Genomic DNA, 12,082 nt, shown 5'->3' on the forward strand with positions numbered 1-12,082 from the left:
TCTGCTTAAACAGGGGCAAACAAAACTTCCCGTTTTTTATTTTTCGCTTTCTTCCTAACTTAGCTTTTGGGTGCTGACGCAGCTAAAAGTAGCCATTGCCCACGTAACAATGGCGTTCTAAATGGGAACATTATGCGTTCATAGTTGGCTTCTGTCGGTGAGGAATGATGATTAAACATTGGGGAACGTTCAGGCCACATATATAAGGAAAGTGGTTCATATACGTGGAATACATGAAGCGTCTATGACAATCCTTCAACTGATCCTAACTTCGGTTAGTACACAGGATCGACTGTTGTACGAAAAAACTCAAATAACAGCCAAAATTATTAAACAAATTCTCTATATAGAGGCTTGGTCGTTAGGGAATGCGTAAAACAGTCGTCAAGAAAATACAAACTAGATTGGAGGCTTAGGGTAAAATCCCACAGACAACATTGCATATCCACTCAATGCGAAGGTAAAACGAATTTGTGGGGGGTTCTTTGACTGGGGTTGGGAGAAGGCAAAGAGTTGCGTGTACTAAATCACATAGCCAACTACTAAGCCAACATTCAGTCAGTTTATATGACTCCAACCGCTCGATGGCCGACTTGCTTTTCAGCTGTTAAGGACGCTGAAATGTCCCGAATTTTTTCTTGTTAGTAATTCTGTTAGTGGTAATAGTAACGTAAAAAGTCTTTGCAAAGACCATAGAACGCTCAATAAAATCGACTTGTCCACGATCACCTGCGCGGAAGCGAACTCTTCTAGAATAATATCGATTAACAGATACCTTATGTTTTTGTTAAAGTTTTTTAAATGAGGTAATAACCGGCAGCTGCTTACACCCGTAATGTATCCCGTCAAGGACAATCTACCCCGTACAAATGATTTTTTTCATATATTTTAAACAAGAATTTAAGCGAGTGTCTCTCTCAGCTACTGCACTGAGCATCGTTAGAATAGGCACTTTGTTTTTATCGTACGCTGATCGTGCTGCTAGAATCATTTTTGTCGAGCAGTGTTGCAACCTCTTCTGAAGATGAGTGCTTTCGCAATCATCACTATTAATAATTTTGACTGCCCAAGCTTTTAATTTTGTTGAATTTCTAATCTCAGCTGTTGAAGCTGGCCGCCTTATCACTTGGCTATTTGAGCCTTTTGCCAGTAAAATTTGTCCTGTACAGAATCAAAGTAAGCCGCGCAAGTTTCAGCATTTCGGCAGTCTGCCAACCAAACCGTCCCGAAGTTCGTGTTTTGATGGCCGGCATCCGCAACTCTTTGTTTCCGGGCCGGACAGGCAGGGGTGACGACGCGGCGAGGTAGCTGCATTTGAATTTCTTCCCCCGAAAAAACCCACGTATGATTAGTACACGGTAAAATGATCTGTACTCTTTTTAACTGTGTGTGATAGTCGGATATGGAGCCTTACTTGTGTTGTAGTTTCAGTTCGACCGATTCTGATTCAAGTATCTGATGGTCAACAATGGATCAAAAATCTTCATTTGTGGTAACTGACCTTAATCATTTCAGTATTTACTGATGAGCGCTTCATTAACGAAGCCTAGTTGACGGTAATTATAAAAATAGTAATAATAATAATAATAATAGGCGTCAGTTAGCCGTTTGTCTGTAGCATAATTCTTCATTAACTAATTAGTGATCGTTACCGTTAAATATCTTCTGCCTCTTCTCGAATCTTCCTAATCTATAGCGAAAGTATATTTATAGGAGCTTAAGCTACGCGATAGCAACGGTAACTAAGATCAAGACGCATCTACCGTTTCGTTCCGGTACTTTTCTGCTTTTTTGTCGCTGTTACTGCTACAAATCGCTAGACCGCCGCAGTAGTAGAAAGCCGCAGTATATAGGTTCGAGTCTGTTAGATTGCAGTGTACTTCCGGATAAGCTCCCGTGAGTGAGTAACCCATTTCTCTGTAGGCTGTATGGGCGTTGAGGTTGCTAATCGAATGGGTCTATGCCATGCCCGTACGACGTTAGGGTCCATCGGCAAAGCTTTACATACGCTACTCTTTAGCGATTAACGCTAGCTAATTGATTAGGCCAATCTAGCGATTTGCCGCTTCCTTCATAACCAAATTAAAATCGTGTACGTTCACGTTATTTTTACGCTGTCCACTTATTGAACTTATTGGGCGAATTACACCGTTCACGTATTCTGACATGATCATGCCCTTTAAATCGTTGTTTTCTATTTCTATCGTCTATTTCTGACGGCGCCTATTTTCGTGCATACTTTTATTATTACTAGGATTTCGTCTCTCTGATAAGTGTTTTCTTTCAGTGTTTTAAACTGTAGCAAAAAAACAGGCTCTTGTAACTGAGTGAATCTCCCGTAGGCCCAAGCGACTTTCTAAACACCCTGTACACGCACACACAACGGAACTACTATATAAATATCGTAGTTCCATTGTCTTTTTTGCCAATGTTGTTTTATCTCGCATGATATTTTCTTTCTACCGGATGACGCAGAAACAGAAGAATATCCTCTGCGATGTTGCCCTGATTTGCTATATGAACGTTGGCATTAATTGTGTAATTGTTGCTTTGTTCTATTAGATGTGTGTTAACAATAAAAAGAAAGCAACTGAAAATCCAGGCGGAGGGGACAAGGCGGGAAGGTGCATGTTTTCTCGGTAAGAGCGAGCCAAAAGAGAAAGCCCAGGAAGGACAACAGGACGTCTCCCTTCTTCTTTTTACTTCACCCGTCTGCTCATCACTGTTGCACAGGGACCGCACGCAACAACGGTGAGTTCGGCCATTGCATGTTGCTTTGTTTAATTATAACGTACCGAACCGCTGCTGTTATTAGGCGATGCCATTACTACGGCTATTCTGTTAATACTAGGCCTGTTATTAATTTCGTTACTATTATAACACTTGGACACCTCTCGCGTCAGTTTATATATGTATATAATTGCAACGTAATATGACAGTGATATGGAAACCTATAATAATTGATTAGATTTGACTTCAGCTGCCATTTACTTAACTAATAATAAGAAATAAACCTCACATTAATTTAGCATTATTGTGAATTTACTGAAAACTTCTACAATCTTCTATCAGTTGACGTACGTTATGTTTCTTCATTACATAGTTGTTACACTACATAACAGCCGAACGCAACGTAACTTGATCTTTAAGTCTTTAACTGCTTCAAGTTACGATAAAGTTACGATCTTTTGGCTGTTTCGGGTGTCCGGACACTGGGCCAGCGACTTCTGTATGGAAGCATTATCGACGATTTCAGCCCCGATATTCAACGTTAGTGTATTCCACAGTCTAGCGGACACAGAAAACTGAGACCGAAAAGAATTGTCTATAGAGGTCTTCCACTTAGGATTTCTGGCTTACTAATAAACATCAGCTCGAGCACGCTAGTTTCCTGTGCCTACAAAAAGGCCACGTGATTCTTACGCGGGGTTACCGTCTTCGCCATGTGTAACTTCGAGTAAAAAGTGATTCATTTACCTGCTTCTGGCCAAACTGCATTTGCTATGGAGCATCGCTAGCTGAGTAAGCTAGCCTTTTTTTTTTCTCAACTAAGTTAAATACCTGTCATTCTTTACTGACGCTAACCTACTAACTCAAAATTCTCAGACTGTCAGCAGCAGGTCGATAGCCGGAGATCTAAAAACATAGTAAAAACAATGCAGTCACCGACTAAACACGTACAAGCCTGTGCGGTTTTCTTGCCATTACGAATCAAAGTATTTTTTCCAAAAAGCTCCAATCGTCAAATTCAAGGAGTTCAGGCAACGAGAAGCATATTGCCTTATTAGAAGGGTACACGAGCCATTCGATGTACGCTAGGGCAGCTGCCAGCCAAATTCCGTTGGGTCTGTTTTTGCCCGTCTAGTCCGTCGATGCTAATCTATTCTCCGAAATATTCCCATATAGATTCTGTATGTTCAGAGTAGAAGCTACTTTGTCACCTCTTGACTGTATTCGCACTTTGCCGCTGCCATAAACGGTCTAGCGCTCGTAAAACGCCGAAATCCCTATACGATGGTGAATCTTCTCGTCCAGTACATAGATTTCTACGAGGAAGCGCACTGATAAAGCGTTTGTATTCCACAACGGTAACGGCATTCCTGATGCTCATTGTAATTATATTAATTCGTTGGTGGGTTTGGCCTTATCGCAGTGAATTTTTCCTATCGTTCGTTCAATTACGACTTGTCTTTTAAAGGAGATTACTTACTACAACACTGAAGTGAACATGCACTTCATTCATCTATAGAAAGCTCTCAGTATGTAACTAGGGTTGACAATTTACTGAAATGTATACGTCTTCCAGCTGGAAGCCGTACTCGATGCCGAGGTATCGGATATTTGTAAACTGGCAACCACCGTGTGTCTGGCGTCGATTTAACGAAAAGATCGCTCTTGAGTCATAAAATAGCCAGATTTACATCATACATCATTGTTTCGAGCTTTTCGTTAGCGTCTCACCAGCTGTACAATTCGTTTGCACATTCAAAGCGCCTTGTACACCATTACACAAATGATGGGCCCCATCACAGAGCAAACAACGGGGACTTTTGGGCATGATGAACCACGACCCGTCACCAGTGGGTATCACCTTGCCATTGAAACACTGTGTGAAGGTTCGAAAAACACTTTACCTATGGAAAACGAAATTTAGATGACAGAGAACCGATATGACAGCTTCAAGTAGGATCATCTAATCGTCTGTTTTTGCTCTCATTTTTCAAGGGATACTCAAAACTATGTATTGTTACCGTCCTGTTATTATAACTGCATAAATGTTGTTAGAACTTTAATTTGGTTACAACTTGGGACAGCGCTTCTGAAAAGGGCTTGTGTCAACGTGTATGCGAAGAGCCACCTGCCGAGTCACGGCGTATTAGTTAACGCAGAAAATGGTTACCTGGTATAAGCAAGCGCAGTCTTATCCGCAACGCTCGGAAACATTCAATCCCTGCTTATAATAGGTATTTTATGATATAATAAAAAATATCTTGCTTTAGGGTCTACTTCGTGTGCGGATATTTCACTATGAAGATAAACGACCTTCTATACGACAAACGTCAGAATCTTAATGCCTGGTTGCAAAATTAATTTCTGTGACAGAGCATAACGTTTGCGGCAAAAAATGGTCACTACATCGTGAGCCCGCCGCGAGTCGAATTTAGTAAATGCCGAGTTACATGTATCATGTCTTTCATGCCTCTCAACAATGATACGAGCTCATCTGTCATGAACAGAATGTTAACAGATACTAATAGTTCCACGAATTTAGAGAACCCCTCACGCTCGCATATTTTGACGAATACGTTCATGTTATAGAATATGCCTGAATTGTGATTGGTCGACAAGGTACAATAGCAGATGCACGCACAAAGTAACTTCAAGTTATATGCTAGTATAAATAACTCTTTTTTTACCTGCGTAAGTTGTGCAAAATGTGGTGCTAACGGGATTTCAAGTAGCCAGTCCTACTCTTTTCAGCCACTGGTTTAGCCAAGTAAGTTACCACGTCGATTAATGGCCGAATCTAAATAAGAATTAAAATGTTGTTATCGCTCTCGTGCAAAATAAATACAATAGTGCCATCTTATTGAGGCTATGGCTTTATGCGGTCCTTTATATACCCCTATTCAACAACCGATGGCACGGAGGCCATGACTAATGGCTTCGGCCCTCCTACCTGATGTAAACAACAGGACCTCATTTAAACGAATGCCAAGCATTTTCATAGAACTAAATTCCAGTTGTGAGAAGGTCTCGTTATATTCGCCTGTTTCTACTGTTCTACAGCGACACTGGGCAGAGAGGTACGATATACTCTTTTCGTTGTCTTCTTTGAAGTCTTTATCGATAAATCTTCAAAAAAGCATTTGCAACTGGAGTGTGAGCCATTGAAATATTAGACAAGTTCTCGATCAACTACACTTCACTGCTGATAGTACTAACAGATATAGCATAACGCCATATTAGTTGTGGAACTGTGCAACGCTCGGTTCACGAACCTGGTAGTTTCTGTAAAATTGTCCTGCATCTTAATAATAACGCAATAAAGTTTGGCGTCAAACATGCCCAGTGTCTTAATGTGATCGTTTTGTACATAACTAATGTATGTGGCGTTTCTACGTCAATGTACTTAACCGGTGCGGGATTCTAAGTAAGAACAACTGTGGAGAATCATAGGGAATTAGACGAAAAAGGACTAAAAAAAACCGATCAGGGTAAGTATAATAGGGTCAAGTTTTACCAAAATTAGAAAGAACTTGAGTGAACGTCCAATCAATAATAGCAACTATAATAGAAATGCGTCATCGAAGGACGAACAACAAGGTTAATTGCACGTCACGCCTTCGCCTGCCAGCAGGACTTACTAAACGCTTAGGAACATTTGTTAATTAATAACTTCAGCTCTATAATAAAATTAAGATGATGTATTTCAGTTATGAATTGCATTCAATTTCAGGCAAACTTCGATGGGCTGTTTGCCGTAGCGAGCGTGTGTCTCTCCGCTGCTCCTGGAACCAAAAGTAGGGCAATTCTTTTAGGATAAAACAGCAAACTCGGTACATTAAGCTAACATTTCGAAACCAAAATGAAATAAGCGATGTTACAATGAGTTCATACGAGACAAACCGCAGATAAAATCGACGGTTGGTCCCGTATCGCGAAAGTATCGATGAAGATTTTCATGAAGCAAAGTAGAAGATCATTACTAAGATTTAGATTTAAAGGGCCAGCAAATTCACGAGAATGGATTAAATGGCCATTTTTAACATATTTGGGTTTTTTTTTTTTTTACACAGAAACTAGCGCTGGCTTTGAAGAGAAGGATATCAATTGTTTCAATCCAGATAAGTTTAAACAATTAGTTTTTTTTTGGTCTTTAGAATTTTTTTGTCCATTTTGAATTTACGAGACCTCTGACCTATTATCAACTTAAAATTTAGCTCCGTTGAAACATTTTGTGTATCACATATTTGAAGTACACTTGAATAAGCTTCTATGTACCAATACTGCTTGAAGCACGATTATCAGTAAACATTATTCGTACAGAAGCACTGTTTTAAAATTAATTTATTAGTGGTTTATATCCTGAATCGCGACGAGTATGGCTATACCGAACAAACATGACCATCAGAAATGATACTTCTAATATGTGTAAGAGATTCCGTTGAAATATCTATTGTTTTTGTTTCGACACAGTGTTTATTAGAAACAAACCACAATAAACATTTCTAATATATATGGATATATATATAGATATATATGATTAGTCAAAAAATATTCGAAGGTAATAAAACAACACTGATTGATTCGGTCCGTCCCTCCGTAATAAGTTGAAAAACGCTATTGATATAGAACGTTACCTCGTTAACAGGTAACGTTTTAGAGTAGATAATAGAAAATCTATGAGGACGGCTCAACTTTACGTGATTATCATCACATGAGCAAATCTTTATTTTTGTTAAAACTACGGGACAATTACACTCGGGTACTTACTGTCTTATAATTGCCGAATAGCTTTAAATTAACTTTGCCCTAATTTGTATGTTTTCGCCAATCGTATAGGCTAAATATATGGTGACATTTGTATTTTGATTCGCTGCTTTATCTGGTTGATTCTATCACCAAATCCCTCGCATTGTCATTGTATCTGTGTCTTTTCTACGAGCGAATGCGCGCTCCCTTTGCCCCGTTCCGAAGTCAAACCGGCGGGAAATAACACTTTTTCAGCAAATTTATTTTTTGTCTCTATGAGCCCTATCGATACGAGAATGTATTTACCGCTGTACCCGAATAGTTTTTTCAATATGCTCGTTCTGTGATAGTACTTCGTAAATAATTGTTGTCTTCTTTGTCTAGTTCTATGTAATACTGCGTAGAAGCAGAGCTCGTATCCGTGTGGTGCTTCAATATCTACCATACGTCACGATTAATGGCGTTGCGGTGCCGTCAGAAGACTACAGCAACGTCGAATCAGTCTTCTGTCGGCCGAAAAATCAACGAAGGCCGATCCCTCATCGGCTCGAGGCACCAACCAAATGGTCGAACCGTACTGGTACTTTGCTTGCGAATTACATAATAATGGACCCGATAATAGCAGCAACACAAAAGCGTAATAATAATGATAATAATTCTACAGATGCAAAAAGAAGAAAGATGACCGCGTAAACAGAAGCCTGTAACGCTATCGACACTGAGAGACAGGATCTATCAGAACTATATATATATATATATATATATATATATATATATATATATATATATATATATAGATAAGTGCTTAGGGGTATGCGTGTACAGGGGCATGAAAGCGATGCTGCATCGTATGCATATCCGCAAGGCGATGTGCAGCCATGAATCGTCTCCCGAAATGGGTTGCGAGGTACGTTTGTTTGTGTGGTTTTTCTCATTAACGGTTCTTTAAACGTAAAACATAATATGAACTTGGATTAATTAAGTCAAGCCGTAGAGATACGAGTGATTTAAGAAGTTGTCAAAGTTGAAAGCCATTAGAACACTAATAACCACACGACCCGCTCCCTGATGAGCTCTCGCGTCGGGTTAAGCGAATTGCACACAAGATGCATTGTATAATTGCATCTAAGCGTCTTTCGTGTTCTGCTAAACATGAAAACCATTTAGGAACAACTGCGAACATGCTGAACCGATCTATGTTTAGCAAAGCTTTCATGCGCCATACTAACAACTATATATATATATGCCTTGTGTACAGTATAATATATATGGGTTGAAAAACAATGTACACTTAAGGTCGCTCGTCTAACAAATTCAACAGATTTCTTGTTACTGTTATATGTAAATATTGGGTCGATTACGTGATACCCAATTTCGCGGCGCCGAAACGTAAACCATGAGTGAGTTGGGCTACTAGCAGGTCGGCGAAGGTGGAAAGCATAGATTTATCAGAGTTACTGAGATTCGATTCGGTGACTCTCTGAGTATTTCGTAAATGGCTCTAGTTGATGTTTGTTGGCCTTGTTTTTCGTCTGCTATATAATCGAATTTGCTTATTTTGTGTGTGGAAAGGGAACGAGTTTTTAGTTTAACCTACTTTTTTATGCGGTTTGCCAAAACGTGCTTCACTTTATATGCTCAGGCTAACATAACAGGGTTAACTCTGTCGAGGCCGCTGCCTTTTTTACGCACAAAAAAGTCTATTATTAAAGCTTCGTCGTTAGTTCTGTTGGCGACGCCAGCAGAATTAAAAATTATGCCATACGTCGGCTCGGAGCAGTCTGATGGGGGTAACGGTTGGGGAAGGGGTATTTAGCTGACAATCACCGCCGCAAGTTGATGCAAAAGAAAATGCCTAACTATTAGCGCCAGCCACGAGGAAACGCAGTAAGCTAAACACAATGTTAGTTCATTTTAAATGTCAACAAGATCCGATACGATTCTGATTAGAGCAAACGAAAGAATGCCGTCGTTTCATCTCTGACTTATTTTACGACATATTTCTAAACAGGAATAAGTTAAGGAAGGAAAACAGTAATAACTTGGGTGCAAGATATATTTATAGTACATCAGAATTACACAGATTTTTGTGCGACTGTGAATGGAAACTCGGTAGAAGAAATACTTCGTGCGCAATAGCGCGGAAAATCGTGTCGTTGTACCAACTCAACAACAACACCATGACAGATCACGCTTGTTTCATACCCTGTGTTGAATATTGCCCCTGCTGTACACTCGCCGGTAGATCATAATTGTTGCGGCCAAACTTTTCACATATCTCTTCAGAAATGCCCCTCTCGGCGATAACGCAGCACCTGACGTTCGTATGTTTGAAACGAGTACATAGGAAAAACATAAGCTATTTAATGTTGCGCCTGTGAACTCGTTAGGAGCAAAAACTGGATAATTCCTTTTCGTCGGTTCTTCGGACGCGAGAAAAATGGACTACTAAAGAGATAAAGACTTTACAATAAATACAACTCAATAAACAAAGTAATGATCGCATGAAGATAATTGGGCGCGCACTGATTCTAGCACTTCGTTCACCTTTAATTCACCACTGAGGATCCCAGTTAGCTAATAGTAGTCCAAGGGAGAAATGCATTTTTCCGCTCTCACAGCGTCTGTGTACATGCAGACATCGAAGTGGGTGCAGTCCACAACAACGAATTGCTTCTAGCTGTTTGGGTACAAAACGATTTGGGCCCAGCTACGGCGACCCAGCGAAGACGAATATCTCTTTTTTGATTTCGCCATTTCATCTTCGCTATTATTATTATTATTATAGTGACAACTTGCTCCGGCAGAAGCAGATATTGGTAAATTTTTCTATCTAGGTGGGCACAATTTGATAGTGTAGCGATGCGGCCGATCCTTTCCACAGTAATCGGGGCAAAAAATGGTTGAGATTTTCATCTCGACAAAGTTTAGCTAAATGGGATAATGTATGGGCAATGTTGAAACTTGAAGCAGTGGGTTGTTTGCAAGTCTATTCCTATACGACACATGTGAATTGATGTTACTGAAAAGTTCTTAACTAGACCTGACTTGTACCGGCAACCAAGTTTCATACCATATATATATATATATATATATATCTTGGTTAGCAATGATAGATAATTTGTGGGACAAACTCGTCAATAAGTTTCTATAACTAGCTATATTACTATATAGTGGAATAGATTTAAGCGTACGACGTCGAAGGGGCCACAGCCGTCGGAAACTCAAGGCTAATGATAAATTGTGAAAGATAACTCTCATTTGATGTTGGCTGGCTCATTAGCTTAATTTGTCAGCCCAGCCCTGTAACAAAAAAGCAATCTTCTTCAAATGGGAAAACTAAACCAATGTGTAACTGAATTTATTTGTTATTGTCAGGACCCGCACCCGGCAAACTGCGTATCGTTGCTAAATATACATATGAAGCTAAATATACATATACAGGAAGTTCAAGTTCGGTCAAGATACCTCCCGCCAATGCCGTCAGAAAAATACAAGTCTTCCAATAACTCAGAGTCGAGCTGCTCATGTGACGTTTTAGTACTTGCTATAACCATCCTACGAAGCCATCTACTCATCTGTACACTTCTATATACATCGGGTCGGCAAATCTTATCCGTAATCAAGTCTTTCTTACATTAGCTATGGATTATTTAGCAAGACTAAGAATGACATTTGCGCTTGGCGAACGTGTCGATCGAAGCATCTTTACGAGGTAATTTTCATAAATACAGCATGGTCTCGTTAGGTAAAAGTATACACATTTGATAGCAAGCGCTCCACATTCGCTCGGTGGGATTCACAAGTGGGCCGCCAACTTCGCTCTTTGAACGGTCCGGTAACTGAAAACCCGTAATCTGGTGTTGCTTATGTGACTGGGACACGCGGTCGATTTGAACGTAGCAATCTTGTAGTTTAAATTTAAAATCATTGCTAAGCCCTACCGGGATTCGCATGCAAGCATTTTTCCAGCTTAATTGAAGCTATCGATTTTACTGCTAGATCAGCCTGCCACGATTTCGTCCTGCCAATCAGTGCTATAACAAATTGATTATTATAGTTTCGTGTAACTACTTCACTGAGAGCGGCTTCACCTAATATTCTCACCTTTACGTTTTACCAATTCAATACTAATTGTACGTAACGGCTGTCAGAAAGTGCCAATACAGGCCATAGTCACTTTGACCGAACTGAGCTTGTAAAGCCACTCTAGTCGTAAGTAACCATCTTTCTATCAGTCAGTAATAAATTCACTAGAAAATGAAAACAAAAGATCACTTGAGATCAGCATTTGTTTAGGATTCAATGTTAAGACAACAGGTTGTTGTTTCGATGAGATGTACTATCACAATGTGTTACAGCGAGCACCATTGTTTGCCGATACCCATATATGATGATATATATTATAATAAGTTCAGTTTCCTTTATAAGGCTTGATGACGCATGCACAAATGCCCTCCCAATGGACCGTATCTCTATAAATACACAACAAGTATGAATAAATCGAGATTAATGTGCTAATTAGGTGGCCTATTAGTTAGCGAATAAGCATATTGTTTCAAATAACTTTGTACAGTTAAATTCTCTCTCCGTTTTATTAGGCCAA

At 39.7% G+C, this 12,082-nt stretch overlaps 1 long non-coding RNA gene across 1 annotated transcript; it reads left to right on the forward strand.

The window, feature by feature from the left end:
• Positions 1–1,109: 1,109 nt before the first annotated feature.
• Positions 1,110–8,254, forward strand: LOC147755837 (uncharacterized). Its single transcript, XR_015325716.1, has 3 exons — positions 1,110–1,492; positions 2,563–2,751; positions 6,461–8,254. It is a non-coding gene; the product is annotated as an uncharacterized LOC147755837 (long non-coding RNA).
• The last annotated feature ends 3,828 nt before the right edge of the window (positions 8,255–12,082 follow it).

The sequence above is a fragment of the Varroa destructor genome, unplaced genomic scaffold, assembly GCF_002443255.2.
Source record: "Varroa destructor unplaced genomic scaffold, Vdes_3.0 BEIS01000004.1, whole genome shotgun sequence".
NCBI classification, from domain to species: Eukaryota; Metazoa; Arthropoda; class Arachnida; order Mesostigmata; family Varroidae; genus Varroa; species Varroa destructor.